Source organism: Panthera onca, chromosome C1 (genome assembly GCF_046562875.1).
Source record: "Panthera onca isolate mPanOnc1 chromosome C1, mPanOnc1 haplotype 2, whole genome shotgun sequence".
Taxonomy (NCBI): Eukaryota; Metazoa; Chordata; class Mammalia; order Carnivora; family Felidae; genus Panthera; species Panthera onca.
Window position 1 is genome coordinate 145,920,077 of NC_138346.1, and position 20,682 is coordinate 145,940,758.

At 43.4% G+C, this 20,682-nt stretch overlaps 1 long non-coding RNA gene across 1 annotated transcript in view; it reads right to left on the reverse strand.

Annotated features, from left to right (window-relative positions):
- Positions 1-18,691, reverse strand: part of LOC132672917 (uncharacterized) — a 29,880-nt gene extending 11,189 nt beyond the window's left edge. Inside the window, exons 1-2 of the long non-coding RNA XR_009607782.3 lie at positions 17,954-18,691; positions 15,526-15,587 (exon numbers count right to left, since the gene is read on the reverse strand). This is a non-coding gene — a long non-coding RNA (uncharacterized LOC132672917). The remainder of the gene's footprint in view (positions 1-15,525; positions 15,588-17,953) is intronic.
- Between the last annotated feature and the right edge of the window lie 1,991 nt (positions 18,692-20,682).

The window sequence follows — 20,682 nt, forward strand, 5'->3', positions numbered from 1 at the left end:
TGCCTCAGCAACTAGTTAGAAGTAGCAACCAGTAGTTAGTAGTTAATACTGGTGTCTTATCCCTCCCAGGGAAATGGCCTTCCAATTAGAAGCTGGGGGAATTCAGAGCCTTGTGTTCTTGTCCGCACTAGTCCAGAGTGGAGTTCTCGTCTCAGGAACTGGAAATAAGGAGGGAGGGTATGGAGTTTGGTTCAAATACCACAGGCTCTTGAAGCTTTATGGAGTTTCAGTAAATAGTCTTGAGTAAATGTTTCCTCATTTGCTGTATGCCCATAGGACCATTTCCATTTTTATATGCCCATGGAGTTAAGCATTTTTTAAATTGTTATTTTAAAAATAATTTCATTAGTTATGCTGAGGAGTGACCCTGAGCTGCATGCTGTCATGCCAGAAGTGGAACCAAGAAAGGGACTCTTTGATCCAGTATAGATTAGCATTGTCTTTAGCTGAGTGCTTGAAATATCTTTGGTTGCTAGTGAAAGGCCTAAGATCTATTTGCATTAATGATAATAATAATAATAATTGCTTAGGCTAGTATTTCAGAAGCAAGGCCTAAGATGGGCATTCCTGTAGGTGGTTTGTTGAGGGAGTCCTCTTAGAAGAAAACATTTAAAGAAGTGGTGACATGGGGGTACATAAGTCCCCAAGCATCTCTTGAGGGAGATGCTGTAACCCTATACCAGCCAATATGCATTGCATCTAGGGATGTCCTAGTAAAGAGATTCAGAGTGCAGTTCAACAGTGGTAAAGAAGAGTTCAAGAAGTGGACAAAATAGAAATTGTTGGAGAAGTGAATAAAGTATGCCAAAGATGGCCAATGGGGCTAAAACAGACTCTGGTCTCTAGCTTAGAGACCCTTCCTCCGGGTTCTTCTTCCTTTGTTTGCTGTGCACGCAAAAACCCCCACAGATATGGAAGCTGATGACTATAAATTACCCTCCCCACTTGCATTCTGGGCTCAGACCTTTGGATAAACAGTCTCCTCTGAGCTCTCCGGTGTAAAATAAATCTCCAATCCACCAAGATCTGTGAGTGCTGCTTGGTTTTTCCGCCAGCATTCCAGCCTGGTTCCATAACATACTTGGTTCCCTGACCGGGAAACCCAACCACTCTGGCCCATTGTTGCCACCTGTTTGGGAGAACAGCGAAGCAGTGACTGAGCAAGGGATCGCAAGGGAGAAGGCACGCCCTGCCTGAATTTTGGCAGTCTCCTTCTCGGTTGCCTCGGGCTGGCCCTGCTCCGTGTTCCCACTGGACTCAAAGAGACCTGGTAGGTGAAGACCTGGACCCGACGTTGGAACCGGTAAGGCTGGGGCCCCAAAGAAGTCAGGCCCACCCAAAAGGGTGGAAGGGGGACCTGATCAATCCCTGGAGGCCTTAATAGGTCTCACAGGTAGAAAATTTTGTAGGAGGGAACGTAATAGACTCTGGTGTGTGTGTGTGTGTGTGTGTGTGTGTGTGTGTGTGTGAATGTGTGGCTCAGCCAGGCTTGCCAGTCGAATTTGAGTTTGTGGCTCCATGGACGGGCACCTTTAAGGTCACCAAAAGTCTACAGAGTCTGAATGGGCTCTCCTCTGTCATAATGAGAGTATAAGGTCTAGGCCGGTATCCGATCAGATTCTGATCTCAAGTCACAAAGCTGAGTCCACTACGGCCAAACCTCACCTAAAATTTCCCTCGGGAATGCGACCAGAGGAGTATCTGATTGGTCCTTTCATCCGAGAGGATACCCTCCCTTTGTCTGTCTTTGCCACACTGAACATGACAAAGAAATTAATAATGGGATCAAAACAGAGTAAGCTTATGATTTTAGAAGTCATGCTCAAAATTTTAAAAAGGGATTTTCAGGCGATTACAGGATGAAAATGACACCCAGGAAGTTAAGGACCTTTTGGGAACTAGAATGGCCCATATTCTATGTAAGATGGCCCCCAGAAGGGACATTAGATGGTCAAATGGTGCAGCAGGTTTGGCTAATAGTCACTGGGAACCCAGGCCACCCTGATCAATTTCCATACATCGACTCCTGGCTTGAAATTGCCCGAAATCCCCTGCCTCGGGTGCAATTCATCATTAGCAAACAGAGCCAGGCAAAGGTTTCAGCCACTTTATCCAGAGGCTCATCCAGGGAGCCAAAGAAGCAACCCACTGCTCCTCTAAGATTTAAAGGAGATGTGGAGGAAGATATTGTCTTTCCACCTCTTTATGACTTGCCAAGATCCCTCCCCACTGCCCCTGAAACTCCTCCCCGCTGCTCCTGAAACTCCTCCCCCATCTGTCTCTCTGGCGTGGCCAAAGTAGGTGCTGTAATTGGTGCCGCCCATCTCCCCAGCCCTCTCGGACCGGAGAACCCTCCCCACAGGGGCCAGCAGCCAGACTGAGCCCCAGACTCAGACATAACACTCTCCAAATGCCTGTAAAGGAGACGAGAGAGCCTGAAAGACAGAATGAGGATGGAATAGTCCAGCCCAGCCATTCCATGATGTATTATCAACCTTTCTCTACAACTGACCTCCTCAGTTGGAAACACAACACTCCATCATACTCTGAAAAGCCACAAGCAATGGTCAACCTGATGGAGTCCCTCTTCCAGACCCACTGACTGACTTGGGAAGATTGTCAACAGTTACTCCGTACTCTGTTTAATACAGAAGAAAAAGAAGAAGAATGAGAGAAACACGACAGTACCTAGAAGATCACTCACCTCCAGGGATTAATGACCCTGCTGTCTAGGCTCAAGCTGCCATGGCTGAAGAACGCCCAACATGGGATTTCACCACAGAAGAAGGACAGGCCCACATCTGATGATACCAGGAAGCCCTCCTTCAGGGAGTCTGAGCTGGAGCCAAAAAGCCCATGAACATGACTAAAATATCATCAGTCATGCAGCACCCTGGGGAGTCTCTTGGAGATTACTATGAAAGATTATGTGAAGCATACCATGTATATACCCTGTTTGAGCCTGAAGCACCAGAAAGTCAACAGATGGTAAATACCTCTTTTGTGGCACAGGCTGCCCCAGTTATCAGAAGAAAACTCCAGAAGTTGGAGGGCTTTGCTGGGATGAATATCACTCAGCTGATTGAGGTCGCCAATAGTTTCATGAACAGAGAAGTCACAGACTAAAAAAGAAGGCCACCCTTCTCGCAGCAGCACTAAAAGAAACAGACGCTGCAAAGACGGGAAGACCCCAACTACCCAAAGGGGGGAAAGCCCAGAGTCCCCTTAGCAAGGGAGCAATGTGCATACTGCAAAGAGAAGGGACACTGGAAGAATGAATGTCCAAATTGGAAGGGGCCCTCAAAACCCAGCCGATATCAGGAGGAACCTCGAGGTGAGAACCTTGTTGGTCTGGCTGGGGTAGAATTGGACTGAGGGGGACCGGGCTCTTTCTCTCTTTGCCCCCATGAGCCCACAGTCGAAATGAAGGTAGGGAGCTGAACAATAACTTTAATGGTTGACATTGGGGCTGAATACTCCATGTTACTTCCTGGTGGGCACCCTTAAGCCAAAAGACGGCAACCATACTTGGGACTACTGGGACATGGGCAATGCAGCAGCCCTTCTGTCAAGCTCGACAATATGAACTTAGGGGCCACAATATGAACTTGGGGGTCTGGCATGAGTTCCTCTACTTACATGACTGCCTGATTCCTCTCTTGGGCCTGGATCTGCTCTCCAAACTTGGGGCCCAGATAACCTTTGAACCCACTGGACATACTAGCCTCCAATTAAACCCAAGGCAGAAGGAAACCCTGGTCTTGGCGATTACCCTGCCAAGGGAAGAAGAATGGAGACTGTTCTGTGCCCAGGCCTTACCCTGTAGCCCGTCAGCATTCAGTCTTACATTCCCCTCCATATGGGCTGAAGATAACCCACCTGGACTAGCTTGGAGTCGGGCCCCCATCATTGTTGACCTGATCCCTGGAGCCCAACCTCAGAGACAAGGCAGTAACCCCTTCCACTCGAGGCTAGAATGGGTATACAAGAGCATCTGACCAAGCTCAGAGAAGCAGGTATTCTAATTGAATGCCAATGGGCTTGGAATACCCCACTCTTGCCAGTCAAGAAGCCAGGAGGAGGATACCGACCAGTACAGGATTTGAGGCCCATTAACAAAGTGACTGTTTCCTTACACCCGGTGGTTCCAAACCCATATACTCTCCTCAGCCAAATTCTGGGGTCAGCCAGATGGTTTACATGCCTCGACCTAAAGGCTGCTTTCTTCTGCCTCCGCCTGGCTCCTCAAAGTCAACCATTGTTTGCCTTTGAATGGACTGAGCCCATTATAGGGCACCAGATGCAGCTGACCTGGACATGACTTCCCCAAGGTTTCAAGAACTCGCCCACTCTTTTTGGGGAAGCACTAGCTACAGACCTCACCGACTTTCTGAGGGAAACCACAGGGTGTGTCCTCCTCCAATATGTAGATGACCTTCTCCTTGCCAGCGACACCCAAGAAGACTGTATGAAAAGTACCAAGGCCCTTCTGCAGCTCCTGTCCTACTCGGGGTACCGGGCCTCTTGGAAAAAGGCACAGATTTGTTAGCAGCTGGTCTGATACTTAGGCTTCCTCCTCACAAAAGGAAAAAGAGAACTAGGACCGGAAAGGAAGAAAGTTATCACCACACTGCCACAGCCCCAAACAAAACAAGGCTTGTGTGAAGTTTTAGGGGCCACAGGGTTCTGTCGCATTTGGGTTCCCAGATTCTCAGCCATAGTGATGCCCCTCTATGACCTGTTGGGAGGGCCAGACCGGGAGCCCTTGCATGGACTAAGGAGGCAAGGGCCGCTTTCACAGAAATAAAGTTGGCTCTGGGACGAGCCCCAGCCCTGGGTTTGCCTGACATAGAAAGGCCCTTTAAGCTCTTCGTACATGAAAAGGACAAAATAGCCCTTGGAGTGCTCACTCAAAGCATGGGGCCTTGGCAATGGCCAGTGGCCTACCTGTCAAAAAAAACTTGATCCTGTGGCTTCAGGATGGCCACTGTGCCTCAGAGCGCTGGCAGCCACAGTCCTGCTCATCAAGGAGGCAGACAAACTCACACCGGGACAAACACTTAATGTTAAGGTCCCACACGCGGTCATGTCCCTCGTGGGCACCCAAGGACATCATTTCCTCTCCAATTCTTCACTGACACAATACCAAGGCCTTATCTATGAAAACCCAAGGGTCACTCTTGAAACAGTAAGAACACTAAACCCGGCCACCTTCCTTCCCATGGAGGAGGGAGAACCCGACCATGACTGTTCCAAAGTAGTGGATGAAGTCCACACCAGCCACCTGGACCTCCAAGACCAGCCTATAACAAGCCAGGAGATCACCCTGTTCAGCAATGGGAGCAGCTATTTACAAGAGGACAGTGGAAGAGCAGGATACATGCTAACCACAACTTCCAAAGTTCTAGAAGCCAAGGCTTTGCCGGAAGGATGGTCGGCACAACGAGCTGAACTGTATGCCTTAACCCGAGCCCTCATCCTTGGCAAAAGTAAACAAGTTACCATCTACACTGATTCCCAGTATGCCTTTGCTACTGTGCATGTACACAGGGCCATCCATAAAGAAAGACGCCTCCTTACTGCTGCAGGGAAAACTATCAAAAACAAGGAAGAAATACTAAAGCTTCTTGAGGCCATGTGGCTGCCAGACAAGGTAGCTATCCTACACTGTAAGGGACATCAGAAAGGAGACGACCCCATAACTCAAGGAAATCACCTGGCCAACAAAACAGCCAGAGTGGCCGCCTGTGGTGACCCAGGCAAAACTCCTACCTACACTATGACTCTTGTGCCCCAGAGGGAAGCCTCCCCGCCCCTGTACACAAACAAAGAAAGAAGTTGGGCCTCGACAGAAGGGGGCACACTAAGCAAAGAGGGATGGTGGGTCATGCCAAATGGGCACATCTTTGTCCCATCGTCTATGGGAAAACACCTAGTGAAGGAATATCACCAACTCACGCACCTAGGGAAAACTGCACTAGTTTGCCAGCTGCCGGCATTATGCCAAGCTGTCAGTGAACAAAGTGTAACGTGTGCCAAAAATAATGCTTAGTCTGCCCCACGGTCCCCACCTGGTATGCAAAGGATGGGGGCCGCCCCTTTCGAAGACTTAGAGGTGGACTTTACTGACATACAACCAAATAAAGGATTCAGGTGCCTTCTTGTAATAATCTGCACATATTCGGGGTGGATCAGAGCATTCCCAACCAGAACGGAACGAAGTCTCGAGGTGGCCAAAGCTCTTCTATGGGAGATTGTGCCTCAGTTTGGTCTACTCTTAACCATACACAGTGCTAACAGACCTGCATTTGTGGCAGACATTATATAAACCCTGACAAAGTCCCTCAACATTACCTGGAAATTGCACACTTCTTACCAACCCAGAGCTCAGGGAAAGGAGAGTGGTTGAATCGCACCCTCAAGGAAACCCTGGCTAAGTTCCACCAGGAGACAAATCTCCCATGGCCAGATTTACTACTGCTGGCCCTCCTGTGTGTCCGATGCATGCCTGGGGCACTGGGATTCTCCCCTTTTGAGTTATTATACGGGCAACCCTCCTGCCCCATGTTTAGGAAAACTCCCAGGAGACCTACACCAGATTGGAGACAAGGGAATAAGAGAACAGCTCCAGACCTTGGGGCAGTCCTAAATAAGTTACAGAGATACACCACAGAAAGGGCCCCAATTTCCTTAGGGATCTCCATTCACCCTTTCAGCTAGGAGACTCTGTGTGGGTCAAAGATTGGAAGAGGGAACCCCTTAGACCACAGTGGACTGGGCCTCATACTGTTATTCTAACAACTCCTACAGCCCCTAAAGTTTCAGGTATCACCCCATGGGTCCATCACTCCAGAGTTAAGAAGGCCAACTCTGAAGAACCCACAACCTGGCAAAATGATCCAGATCCAGTCAACCCACTTAAACTGACCCCCAAAAGGGAAACTGGTCCCTGAGAAACTGGTCCCTGGACCAGGGAAACAGGTCCAGCCCTGCTCCAGCCACACCTTGGAAGCTGGCTGGCCTGTGCATGGCAGAAGCTTGAGGAATCAACGTGTGAGCCTACCCCAGGGGTTTGGATGCAACTCTGCCAGCCCTTGCCCCTTACTGGTGCCATAGCCCTGACCTTACTTCTTACTGTTGGGCTGATAGAGACTGCACCAACAAGCTGGACATGGGACAAAAGATGCATGCTGGGTCTCACATACCTCCCATGGATGGGAGGATTATTAAGTATTGCCTATATATTATGATAACCTCTCTCACCCTCACAACTGCTGCTTACCCACTTTGCCCCCAGGATTGTTATATGACACTAAGGGGGTCAAGGGCATTCAGCGCCTTCACCTCCCTCCACAAAGATTGCTACAAGGGAAAAACACCCACTCTCTGTCAGTCACTCGGTGCCCCAAGGACTAAGCATTGGACCATAGAGATAACCCAAAATGTCAGGAACCCATGTCAAAACAAGGGCCTCCAGAGGGAAGCGAGCTTGCTACACTTACCTTCTTCAATGGGGGATCTCGGACGGGGGAGGGGTGCAAGACAGGGCCCTTCAAAAAGTTATAATGGATACCCAGGATAGGGTAATACAAGCCATAAAGGTGACCACTCCCCCGGCAGCCTACCAAGGTTTGAACCTTTCAGCCCTCAATCAGATGCTTACCAATTCCCCACTCCGGCGTTGGGCCACACTACTCTACAAGTCCTCTATAAAATAGATAATCACACCCAAACCTACTGGATGTGCCTGCCCCTCAGCCAGAGAGCTTACTTAGCCACTCCCATCCCTTTGGCCTGGGAAGCTCCTGAAAATCTCAAAACCAACACCTCTGTCTTAATTGGACACCTGGGCACTGGGGTCTGTCTCACAAATGCCGACAATCTAATCTGTACAGTCCCTGAGGGTATGAACGGTGCCTCTCTATGCAGAAGAAATATAACCTTAAAGAGGAATGCAACCCTGTGTTCAACCCCTGGGGTGTTCTATTGTGTTCTAATTTAGAACTTAGAGGTCCAGTTGGCCTCTAAGCATCAGTAGGCCAACTGGACTCAGATATGTTATTCCATCTTCTTAACCCCAGAGATATCCGTATACACTGAAGATGAGCTCCTAACAGTCTTTAGCCCCAAGTCCTGGGCTAAACGGGCAGTCCTGCTATCTGTTCTGATAGGAGCGGGAATTGTGACTGGAATAGGAACTGGAATAGGGGGCACAGGTTCATCCGTAGGACTATACCATAGACTATTTCAAGAGATAAATGAAGACATGGAACAGGTGGCAGGTTCTCTGGTAACCTTACAAAACCAAACAAACTCTCTGGCGGCAGTGACCCTCCAAAATAGGCGAGCCCTCGACCTCCTCACTTCAGAAGAAGGGGGGACTTGCATCTTTCTGGGGGAGGAATGTTGCTATTTTGTAAACTAGTCAGGAATAGTTACAATTAAGGTTAAGGAACTCAAGGAAAGAATTCAATGTAGACAACAGGAAAGTATCAATCAATGGAAAGGATGGGATCTCTCCGACTGGGCATCCTGGCTTCCTGCCCTGGCGGGGGCCCCTCCTCTCCATAATTTTTCTTGTATCCATCAGCCCCTGTATACTGAATGCCGTGGTACCTTTTATTGAAAACACTGTTGCTCGCCAAACTACTGCACGTATCTTAGCCGTCCGGGAGTATCAACCTGTAAAACTGAAAGGTGATGCCTACCAAAAAAAATTTTTTAAAGGCACCAAAAGGGGGAATGTTGGAGAAGAGAATAAAGTATGCCAAAGATGGCCGATGGGGCTAAAACAGACTCTGGTCTCTAGCTTAGAGACCTCTCTGTGTTCTTCTTCCTTTGTTTGCTGTGCACGCGAAAACCCCACAGATATGGAAGCTGACAACTATAAATTTCCCTTCCCACTTGCATTCTGGGCTCAGACCTTTGGAGAAACAGTCTCCTCTGAGCCCGCCAGCATCAAATAAATCTCCGATCCACCAAGATCTCCGAATGCCACTTGGTTTTTCCACCAGCATTCCAGCCTGGTTCCATAACAAAATGACAGAATAAAATAAAGAAAATAGAGAGAAGAATAAAAAAAAGCAAAAAAGCAGGGGTATGCATGGGAGTCTCAGGGCAGGACCCACAATTTCCCCAGTGATCATTCAGGAGTACAAAGGCCCTCAGCTTTGGCCTGAGCCTTCTGAGGTCAGCCTTGTCAGAGCCCAACAATGTTGTAATCTCTTAGTTAATATCATCAAAGGAGTGACAATTTGGGGAACCTTGCCTATGGACCCATTTTCCACTCAATATGCTTACATCATTTGGTTTAGCAAGGAGTAGAGCTATTTCTCTAAAGCAAGAGCCCTGCATGGCAAATATTTTCTTCAGGTTCATTGGCAGTGGAGAGACTTCAAGAGGTACTACATGCTTTGCCCCACCACCAAGCCCCATTGTAGTTCAAGTGCTAAATAGTTAGGTGCTGTATGAACATCAATTTAGATAGCACCCTGCAGCAATCTCTTCAGAAGCTGCTATAGTTTTGTAAATACAGTATGCATGAACCTAGTCTCTCTTTAGTAAGTGACCATGTGATATTTCTTAATAAGAACAAAGTGAAGGAGGGTTGACAGACTAAACCTACTCATTGTTAGGTGTGATAAATGCTATCTTCCTCTACTGAAGATGTTTAATGAAGTAGATTATAGAAACCATTTCAAACCTTTTTTTTTTTTTTTTTTTTTAAGATTAGGTGAAAGAGAAATTACCATCCAGTAAGAATAAAATTCCAATGAAATGGTAAGTTAGGTATCTAAACCCATGTATGTCAGGGAACATGTAGTGGGGAGTTAGAAATCACTTTTTCTTGTCTTGTTATTTTAAAATACATTAGCAGGGGCACCTGGGTGGCTCAGTTGGTTAAGCCTCCTACTCTTGATTTCACCTCAGTGCATTATCTCATAGTTCATGAGATTGAACCCCACATGTGGCTCTGTGCTGACAGCGTGAAACCTGCTTGGGGTTCTCTGTCTCCCTCTATCTGCCCCTCCCCCATATCAAAAATAAATAAATAAACATTAAAAAAGTAAAATACATTAGCAGATAAGTAACCCTCTCCATAGCACTCATGACTCCAAATAGTGTGCCATTCGAATACCACAGATATATTTAAAAATGGTGATTTTAATCACAAAACAGCAACTGTCCTATTCTCCTAAAACAGATGTTATGATTTCAGACCCAGAAAAAACAGTGCAATCTGACAAGTTAATAACTCCAATAACAAAATCACAAAGACCTCATTGACATATGAATATTGGGGGAGTTATAACAAAGACATTTGGGAGAAATTTAGATATATTCAAATGGAATATTTTTTAAACTTTCCTTTAACATATTACCAAGATTGGTAATATGATTGAATCATATTTTGAGTATCTTGGGTTTCACATTGTTTAAATTTGTCATGCCAGAATATTTGTTTAGCAGATGGCATTTCAATGTTTTTTTAAGGTTGCTTACAGCAGTTTCTAGTAGAACTTAAAACTAAATTGTCCTTAGGAAATGATTCCTTATCTCTACCCATTGGAATAAAATCAGAACTCATAGCTGGATTAAACAGAACCTGTGAAGCAATGCTACAAATGATTGATATGTGTTGCTAAATGACCATTACTAATGTTTAGTTCCTTACAAAATCAGACTGATCCATCATTCACTGTTATTTTTGTTATCATTTTGATTTTATGCTGTAATTAGAACAATGGGCAGCACGTTAAGACCATAACAATATATTAAGACAATAATCTATACTTTGCCTACATCATTTTTCAGTATTTCTGTTACGTCTTAATTGTGTTCCATGGCAGTGAATTTTTATCTTCAGGGGCTCTTTAATGCCCACAACTCCAAAGTCAACTGTGACTGGAGGGGATAAGACCCTCTCCACGCCTTCAATCTTATTTTTCCTCTTGCTAACCCTTGGGATTCTGCTCCATTAAATCAATTCAAGAAGTGTCACTGGTTGATAATAGCTTAATATTCGCTAAAGTCAACAACCACAAAAAGTCATTAAACATCTACTATATCCTAGATGGAGTCTGTGCTTATATTTCATGTTATAACACACACACACACACACACACACACACACACACCCCAGGCAATTCTCCATGGAAGACTGAAATGTAACAATAACCTCATGATTCTGAATAAACCAAATATTACTAGCTTCCTGATGACACTATATTTTTATCTAGGAAATATAATAAACATTATACTCTTTTTCAAAGTCTACTGACATTGATGAATAAATATGTAATTATTGGCTTACAAAGAACTAAGAAGAGCTGTATCCCATTTTAGGCCAGGTATTCATAGAGGAGACAGAAACCCAGAATTATAAAACAGACTGATTAGGGGTGGTTATTTATTCTAAGCAAGGATACTTTACAGCATTCTTTTAAAGTGTAAACTCTGATTTAAACATTATTTTTATTTTTTAAATATTTATTTATTTTTCAGAGAGAGAGAGACAGACAGACAGACAGAGCATGAGTGGGGAAGGGGCAGAGAGAGAGGGAGACACAGAATCCAAAGCAGGCTCCAGGCTCTGAGCTGTCAACACAGAGCCCAACGTGGGGCTCAAACCCACGAATCGTGAGATCATGACCTGAGCTGAAGTCGGAGGCTTAACTGACTGATCCACCCAGGTGCCCCTTAAAGATTATTTTTAATAATTACATTTGAAAAATTCAATTTGTGTACTAACTTTAGGGATATACCTGTTAGCATTACAGCTACAAAGATTTAAATGTTTGAGCTACTTCCTGAAAAATACATCCATTTGGACTGAGTGCTAAATGTAGGTCAAATTACTTTAAAATTTTTTTTTATTTTAGAGAGAGAAAGAGAGCATGAAAGTGAGAGAGAGGGGCAGAGGGGGATGGAGGGGGAGAGACAGAGAGAGAGAATGAGAGAGAGAGAATATCTTAAGCAGGCTTCATGCTGAGTGCAGAGCTTCCACGGGGCTTGATCCCTTGACCCTGGGATCACGACCTGAGATGCAACCAAGAGTCAGATTATACTTTTTCAAGTTACTTTTTAAAATTTAAAAACATTGTATTTGATTCTCTTGGAACATTGGGCATAGAGAAGAAGAAAGCAGAGGTAACTAATATTTATTTAATACTCTATTTTTCTAGATTTTATTAAAAAATTTTTTTTAAGTTTATTTATTTTTGAAAGAGAGAGAGAGAGAGAGAGGGCATGAGCAGGGAAGGGCAGAAAGAGAGGGAGAGAGAGAATCCTAAGTAGACTGACCATGCAGAGCCCTATGTAGGTCTGGAACACACTAACCACAGGATCATGACCTGAGCCCAAACCAAGCTTAACCAACTGAGCCGCCCAAGTGCTCCAATGTTTCCAGGCTGTTGCTGAGTGCTCTCTCTCTCTCTCTCTGTCCCATTTAGCATCAGAACAGTTGAGGTGAGTGTTCCTATCCTTATTGTGTAGATCAGGAAGAGACCCACAAATAACCATGGTTATACAGCTAGTAAGGACCGGAAAGAAATTTACAGTCAGGTCCACTGGACTTCAAGGTGCATGCCTCTTTAAAAAAAAAGAAAAAAAACCATTTTGTAAACAATAAAAAATACAACTGAGAACCCCCCCCCTTGATTTTGAAAAGAAATAATAAGTATTTTTTGAGTATCAAGGGCCAGATTGTTACACTCCAACTACATGTAAAACAACTTTTCTAGTTAGCTAGCATTAAGCCCTTGCAAATTATAGGTTTAGCCGCTTGAAAAAACAATGAAAATTTACCATGCATGAAGAAAACAATTCATTGGACCAATTATAGCCTACTGGCATATTAAATGCTCAGTTTTTATGAGTAAGCCATGCCAAATATAGGATCATTTTAGCTGTTGAAATCTGTCTTTATGTAAATAGATATCTGCTCTCATTGGTGCCATACCCAGCAATACAGATGGGCTATTTGTTGCACGGTGCCAGCCTGTAGAAAGATCTTAGAGTATCACAGATTGGTCTGCTGTTTGAGTTGGAATTGAACCAACCAGCATATGATGATTCCAGTCATCTATGATGATAGTCAGTTCTCTTCACGAGCATTCATTTTTGCTTTGGGGATTCAGCTCTCACAAAAAGGGTGGGGATTCAGCCGTCACACAAAGGGTGCATCCCTGAAAGTATCTGGTTTCCCTTTTCCATATCACTGGCCTTGGGTATTTTATTAATGGGCGTCATTTACTAGTTTACTAGTTTCAGATATTCTTAAATGCCATCAGTATACATAATTCTTTGTTCCTTCTTTATAAAAAGATCACAGGATTGGGGCGCCTGGGTGGCTCAGTCTGTTGGGCGGCCGACTTCGGCTCAGGTCACGATCTCGCGGTCCGTGAGTTCGAGCCCTGCGTCAGGCTCTGTGCTGACAGCTCAGAGCCTGGAGCCTGTTTCAGATTCTGTGTCTCCCTCTCGCTGACCCTCCCCTGTTCATGCTCTCTCTCTGCCTCAAAAATAAATAAAACGTTAAACAAAAAAATTAAAAAGATCACAGGATTAAAAATCTTTAGCTTATTATGATGTTGTAGTTTATTTCATTCTTTGTATGGAGTGAGCACAGCCAATCTCTCAGAATGTGATGAAAACGGTTTGCTGTGTGACTAAGCATTTTTCTTGTATGACTTGATTCTATAGTGACTTTCCTTTAATCCACCCTGCCTACTCAGGGAACTCACTCTGGTGTTTCTCTCAGAATTTTCAAATCTTTTGGAAGTAACAGATGTCACATCTATGCCACTTCAGAACTTCCATGTGTCCATATTCAAGTTAGGCCATTTGCTACCCTTTTACCACTATGTGAATATGGACCATGAGGTTATTCGAGCAACTGAGGAACCTAGGCTATGAAATTACCAGTTTATCCTTTTCTTCACCCACCCTACCTCCAGGGAAAAGCTTGGAAAAATACTCATTAGACATTTGGAAGTTCTGAAATGGAACAGATGTGACGTGTTACTCTGAATGGATCCTATACGCTAAAGCAAAGCAGAACATTCTATATGACATCCCGGTGTGGCAGCAGCACTGGACTCCGCCTCAGATCCTGCAAAATCTAGAAGCCCCAATGAGACACAGAGGATGATACAACTTTGGGGGGCACTTCAGATATCACCACATATGCTGCCCTCTTTTATATAAGCAACTATATTCTGGGTCTTGACATGGAGTCACTAGGATTTATTTATTCCTCGTTTTACTCCTTCATTCACTCAACAAATATTTATCGCTTACCTGTTGTGTGCCAGGAGCTATGCATATAGCTTAGAATCCTCTTCTTGGCATCATTGTGGTCTTTCCCCTCCTCTCTCCACACATCATCAAGGTATCATTCAGTATTTGCCAAGCATTTGTGTTGTGCTAGGCACTGTGGTGGTTATTTTCATAAATACCTCTCATCAACATCTTAATCTTGCATGATCGATGCTAATATTCCCATTTTATAACTGAGGAAACAGAAACTCAGAAAATACTAGTTGATCTTCTCAAAGTCTGAGGTGGAGCCTGGCTGCTGGGGGCCTTAGTTCTCTTCAGCTCCAAACTCAGCCATGCCACACATTCTTTCTCATTAGGTTGTAGAAAACCCTCCTGGACAGTGAGTTATAACGTGCTTGACGTGCCAGACCAACAGCTTCCTGGAGCACTTTGGACAATTCCAGCGCTTGTCCAAGCAGGGCTAAGGCCGGGCTTCCTTCCCTCTCCAGGGTTTTGGGAACTCGAGGTTCTTCTTTTTCTCTTGTGTCTCCTGACAAATGTTGTCCAGTAGCAGACTCAATTTTTTTTTTCTTTATAGCTTTTTTTACCTGTGTGAGAAAATTTGTTCTCACTTGTCTTTCCTCTTCCCAAAATGCACTTAGCCTTCTTCTATTCAAGGTTTAAATTTCTCCGTGTCATTGCCTGGATCACTTGGATGCCTTCTTTCCCTGTTGAATATGTATGCATTAAATTATCAATTTTCCTAGAAACTTCTACATGATTGAGTCCAGTCTGGCTTTTTCTGCTTAAGGGCAATTAATATTGGGCAATTTACCTAACCAGTATGTGCCTCAGTTTCCTCATTTGTAAAAGACAATAGTACCTGCTTCATAGAGTGTTGTAAGAACCAAATAAAAAATACAGTAGTCACACAGTGACTAGAACTTAATAAGATGTTAATAGATGTTAGCTCATTCTTATCAAGATTCAGTAGAGCATGTCAATTACTTCCATTGGAAACAGGCTCATTTGAACAGATAGAACCAGACAGTAAACCCACCCATGGGGGAGCTGGACCCTGATGAATATGCTTAGCCACATGTTTAGGTTTTTGGGGAAGTACACTTTCCAAAAACTACAGCTGGGTTCAGTTAGGCCAATAGTTGGTGACAGAACCAACATCGAAGTAGCAGGGAGTCCTGGGATTTGAGCAAGATACAACAATGAAGACTTGAGGAAGATTTATCAAGGGCTATAAAGGCTCACCTCCCTGGGCTGCTTTCTAGGACAGACCTCCAATCCTTCAGACACGAGCTTTAGAAGAAGTCCTGGAAAAGAAAAGGAATATGGGCAAGGAATGAAGATGGGCAGAAGTCAACTGTAAGCCCAGGAGGTAGATGCCAGAACCTGGGAAATCAGTGAGGGCTCAGATATCAGAGGTGGTACCTACCACCAGAGTCAGATTCAGAACACAAGGAGCAACATGTAGCTCTCGGATGCGGGGCTGGAGTTGTCCTGGACCAAGCCTAGGGACCCACGTAGCCAGGGGAGACCTGGATCCAGATTCAGTGATTCTGGGTGGGGAGAAATATAGAAGTGAGGGACCAGGCTGAGCTGGATCCTTTATAAGTCTATTATATTAGTCTATACTAGATTTATAAACTCTGAGAGTTTAGATACTTATGCATATGTAGGTGTCTGGATGTGGTGCTTAATTAATATCTTATTCTGCTACTACTATGAAGGGTTGTAGAGATAATGAAAAATAGACGTGAAGATGATTTTTAAGCCATTTTAAAAAAAGGTTTTTAAATGTAAGGCATTGTGGCCATTATTTATAATCACACTTTTTTATGATAGCAATGCAATTTTCCATTAAAATTTCTTTCATAATTCAGCCTGAATAATATTTCCATTATAGTAAATATAACAGGTATATCGAATAAGCATGGTTTGAGGAATGTAATAAGAAAAGCAATTTTATTTTTGTCTCCTGCTGTCACTTCAAAATATATTCAATGAGATAAGTGTTTTCCCTGCTGCTAGATGAAAGCTCAAGGGGGCTTAATGACAGAAGGTCCCATCGTTGCTTTAACTTTCAAAACAGAGCTTGATTCAGAAATTAGTATGTCTGGTCCAAATTTTAGTTTTCATTTAAAGGTAAGACTTCCTCGCCCTCTCCCTCCCCCTTCTTTCCCTAGCTGCTTCCTAGCCACCTTGGCAGGGAGGGACTGTAGGTTGCTTTTCCCACCTAGGCCGCCTCAGGTCTCCCCTGAACATTACACTATAAAGCACAGAGGGAGAGACAAGGCAAAAGGGACCAGAAAATTCCTACTTCACAGGTACGTTCGTTCTGTCTTTTTCCTCTCTGCGTGGCTGATGTTTTCATCAGAGAGGAAAAGTCACCTGCTGAGCCCATCTGACCTCAACTCCCATGGGGTGCAATGCTCCTCATTCTGCTGGTGACAGGCACTCCTTCTTAGTTTCTAGATCTCCAACAGCCCAGCCCAAGCACAGACTCTGTGAGGACCTCTTGCCCTCTGGCCAAAGTCATGGTTGAACAGGCAATATCCCCCTAAAAACATTGCCGGGATGGGCTCTCATTCGTTCTCTGTTGATGAGCCAACAGCAGCAAATCTAGTAGTGTTCCCTGTCCTGACCGTCAGGCCAGTGGCCACTGCATCCCACCATAGTGTCAGGCTTGGGTCCCATGCCAGCCCGGCGAGCATGGGTTAGGTCTCTCAGGGGCTCCATATAAACATTTCCTCACCTGATTTGAAGAAGGACAAAAATCTTTTCTTTTTTTTTTTTAAAGTTTATTTATTTATTTTGAGAGAGAGAGAGTGAGCGAGCACGAGCCAGGGAGGGGCAGACAGAGAGAGGGAGAAAGACAGTCACAAGCAGGCTGTGCACTGTCAGCGCAGAACCTGACATGGGGCTCGAACTCAGGAACTGTGGGATCATGACCTCAGCTGAAATCAAGAGTCAGATGCTTAACCGACTAAGCTACCCAGGAGTCCCCAAAACTCTTTTCAATAGGTGAAATTTGTTTATGATTCCACCCTTCCAGTCTACCCTCAACATTCTGTATCATCCAATTAGGTGAGGGGTTTTAAAAGTGCTGTAACTGGTTCTCCTGATTTTATTTGAAAATGTATATATGGTCTGACATCTCATTTTGGCATCACATATCTATTGTAAAAGGTGTTTAAGTAACACTACTTCAACTTCCTGTCAGCCCTCACCCCCTGCCTTATCAAGACTCTGAGGCATCCATTAATAGCTACTTCAAGGCACTTTGGGCTCGTTGTTCTCCTCAGTGCCCACTGTCCAGGTCCTAAGCCACTCTCACATTTTAGATTTTTGTTCTGGCAGCACCCCACTTCCAGATACCAAGACCTATAGTAGTTATCTACTGTGTAATAAGTGACTCCCCAATATAACAATTTTAAACAACAAATATTGGGGGACCTGGTGGTTCAGTCAGTTGATTGTTGGACTCCTGGTTTTGGCTCAGGTCATGATCTCATGGTTTGTGAGTTTGGGCCCCGAATCGGGTTCTGTGCTGACAGCATGGAGCCTGCTTGGGATTTTCTCTCTCCCTCTCTCTCTGCCCCTCCCCTTCTTGCTCTCTCTTTCAAAATAAATAAATAAACGTAAGAAATTTTAAAACAACAAATATTGATTGTCTTACAGTTTCTGAGGGTCAGGAAACTTGGAGCTGATGGTTCTTTTTGAGGATTTCTCACATAGTTGTACTGAATTGTCAGCTGGGCTGCAGGCTATGGAGGCTTGGCTGGGTTGGGGTTCCATTTCTAAGCTCGCTCCCCTGGATGCTGGCAAGAAGCTTGAGTTCCTCCTTACATGGGCCTCTCCACAGGGCTGTACATGACGTGGTTTCTCCGCAAGTCAGTGAGCCAGGACAGAAGAAGCACATTCCCAATGAGAAAGCTGCAGATTTTTTACACTCGAATCTCAGAAGTGAAGACCTTCACATCTGTTCTACCCAAATCATTAGACATCAGTCCTTAAAATTAACATACACTCAAGGGGAAAGGAATTAAGCTTTACTTCTTGAAGGGAGGAGATTCAAAGAACTTGCGGGCATACGTTCAAAACCACTGCAGGCAACATGTTGACTGAAGAAGACAGTTTTAGATAGTTTTAACTTCTTTGTTTCCCCGTTGTCTGATTTAAGATGTAAAACATCTAACCCCACCCTCTAAAAAAAAAAGACTTAATATTAGTTATATGAAGGCATTAAAGAAATTGATTACTAAATGTCACAATCTAGCTTAGGCAAAGAGAAAAGGAAAAAGAAATCTTGTGTGTGCGGTTTAGAAAGCATTGACATCAGTGAATTGAGTACATTCTTGCATCAGCAGTGAAAATGGACAACTCCTACTGCTAGCTTTATCTGGTAGCTTCTTTCTTTCATATTTGTGGCTAAATAATATGTGGTCAAAGGGTTTTCATCACCTGCCTTGTCATTATAAGTACTTCCTCTTTGTTGACTTCTAGTTAACTTTGAACTATCAATGCATTACAACCTGAATACGTTTTCTATAGACAAATTCTATGAATTTGAAAAAGATATAAAAATTATATAAAAACTATAATTAAATATTATTACAGATATGGTGTAGAGATGGTATATTTGTTCATTCCTTAGAGAGGTACAGAATTGTTATAGAACCTTGTCAGTTGTAATTTTCATTTGCATTTTTTATTCTCTTACATAGATGCAGAGCAGGGTAGTGTTAATCCAATAAATAGGTAACATTTAATGGCCAAAAAGGTTGGAATGGTTCTAGAACAGTTCTGTAGTCAAACATTGTTTTGATAAGAACTGGAATTCACTAGAATTGAGGATAGGAGAAAGGAACATATTCCAGTATTCTCTAAGATATTCACATGGGCTGTTTAAAATGCATACTCAACATCGGGTCCCAAAAAAGGAAGAGGGCTATTTATCAAGTAGAGTCAACAAACAGGAAGAGTACTGTCATTGATTGCTTATTTTTCTTTTTTAAAAACATGTTTGTTTATTTATTTATTTTGAGAGAGAGAGTGAGCAGAGGGAGGGGCAAACAGAAAGGAGAAGAGAGAATCCCAAGCTGTCAGTGCAGAACTTGATGTGGGGCTCAATCTCACAAACCACAAGATCACAACCTGAGCTGAAATCAAGAGCTGGATGCTTAATTGAGTGAGCCACCCAGGGGCTCCGATTGCCTATTTTCCTTTATTTACCCTCCTCGGTCCAGGACAGCAAATGGTACAGGATTTGGAATGGTTGCAGCTAGTGATGAGATGATGTTAGTATTTCTCTTATAGTTTATGGCCACAGATTTCAACGCCTGGGAATGAGCTATTCTGCACCTCACAACGCCCTCTTGTGGCCAAAGTTCAATCATCTTAAAGAATTTCTCTGCTTCTCAAAGATCCTTCTTCCAAGTTACACCAGAAATAAAAGATTGTTTCTCACTGTTACTCCTACAACCAACTCATTAGAAGTGGGAACCTAGTTATTATAGGTTCACATGCTTTATGTGTTCAACAGTTGTAGGACTCAAGACATTGTTGTCATCATTGACTGGTTGTATTGTTAGTATTGTTTTCTTGTACCTGGATTTCATAAAAGAAATCAAGCTTTATTCTCTTTTTTTTCTTAATTGATGATACTTATAAGCAGAAATTTAAGAAATCACTATATATGTATGTTGACAAAATCATAATCTTATAAGAAATAATAACATTAACAAAAATCTCAATAGTTGTCACGAATCATTCCATTATCACGATATTTTGATATATATGGAAAAACCTACAGCTATCAGAAGTAAATAGTGTCATTAGAAAAGTAAAGATGTCTGATGGTTATTTGAAATAGTAAAGAGGAATTTCCTAAGTGTCAAAGTTAAAATTCTGTAATGTGCTCATTTACTAAGAAGTTTCTATGATCATCATAGAAAATGTTATATGTCATTAACATTTTGTCAAATAAAAATTTTTTATCAAGCCATACTTTCCACTGAAGAATTATAATAAATAAAAATAAAGGAATACTTTGTCTCATATTTTCCCATATTTCCAGCTTTTAATTAAAGAAGGTAGAATTAAGTATTGACTTAATTCAGAAAAGTGAACAAACTATAAGGTTCAGCTCAATAAACTATCACAAAATAAACTCAGCTGTGTAATTACCATCCAGGTCAAAAAAACAGAGTATTATCTTCATTTGCCTCCAGTCAATGCTTCCTTCCTTCCTTCCCAGGAATATACATTATCCTGACTTCTAGCATCATTTTTGCTGTTTGATGACTTTATATGAAAGGAGTCACACAGCATGTACTCTTTAGTGTTTGGCTTCTTTTGTTCAATATTGTATTTGCATGAGTCATCTATATTGGGATGAGCTACAGT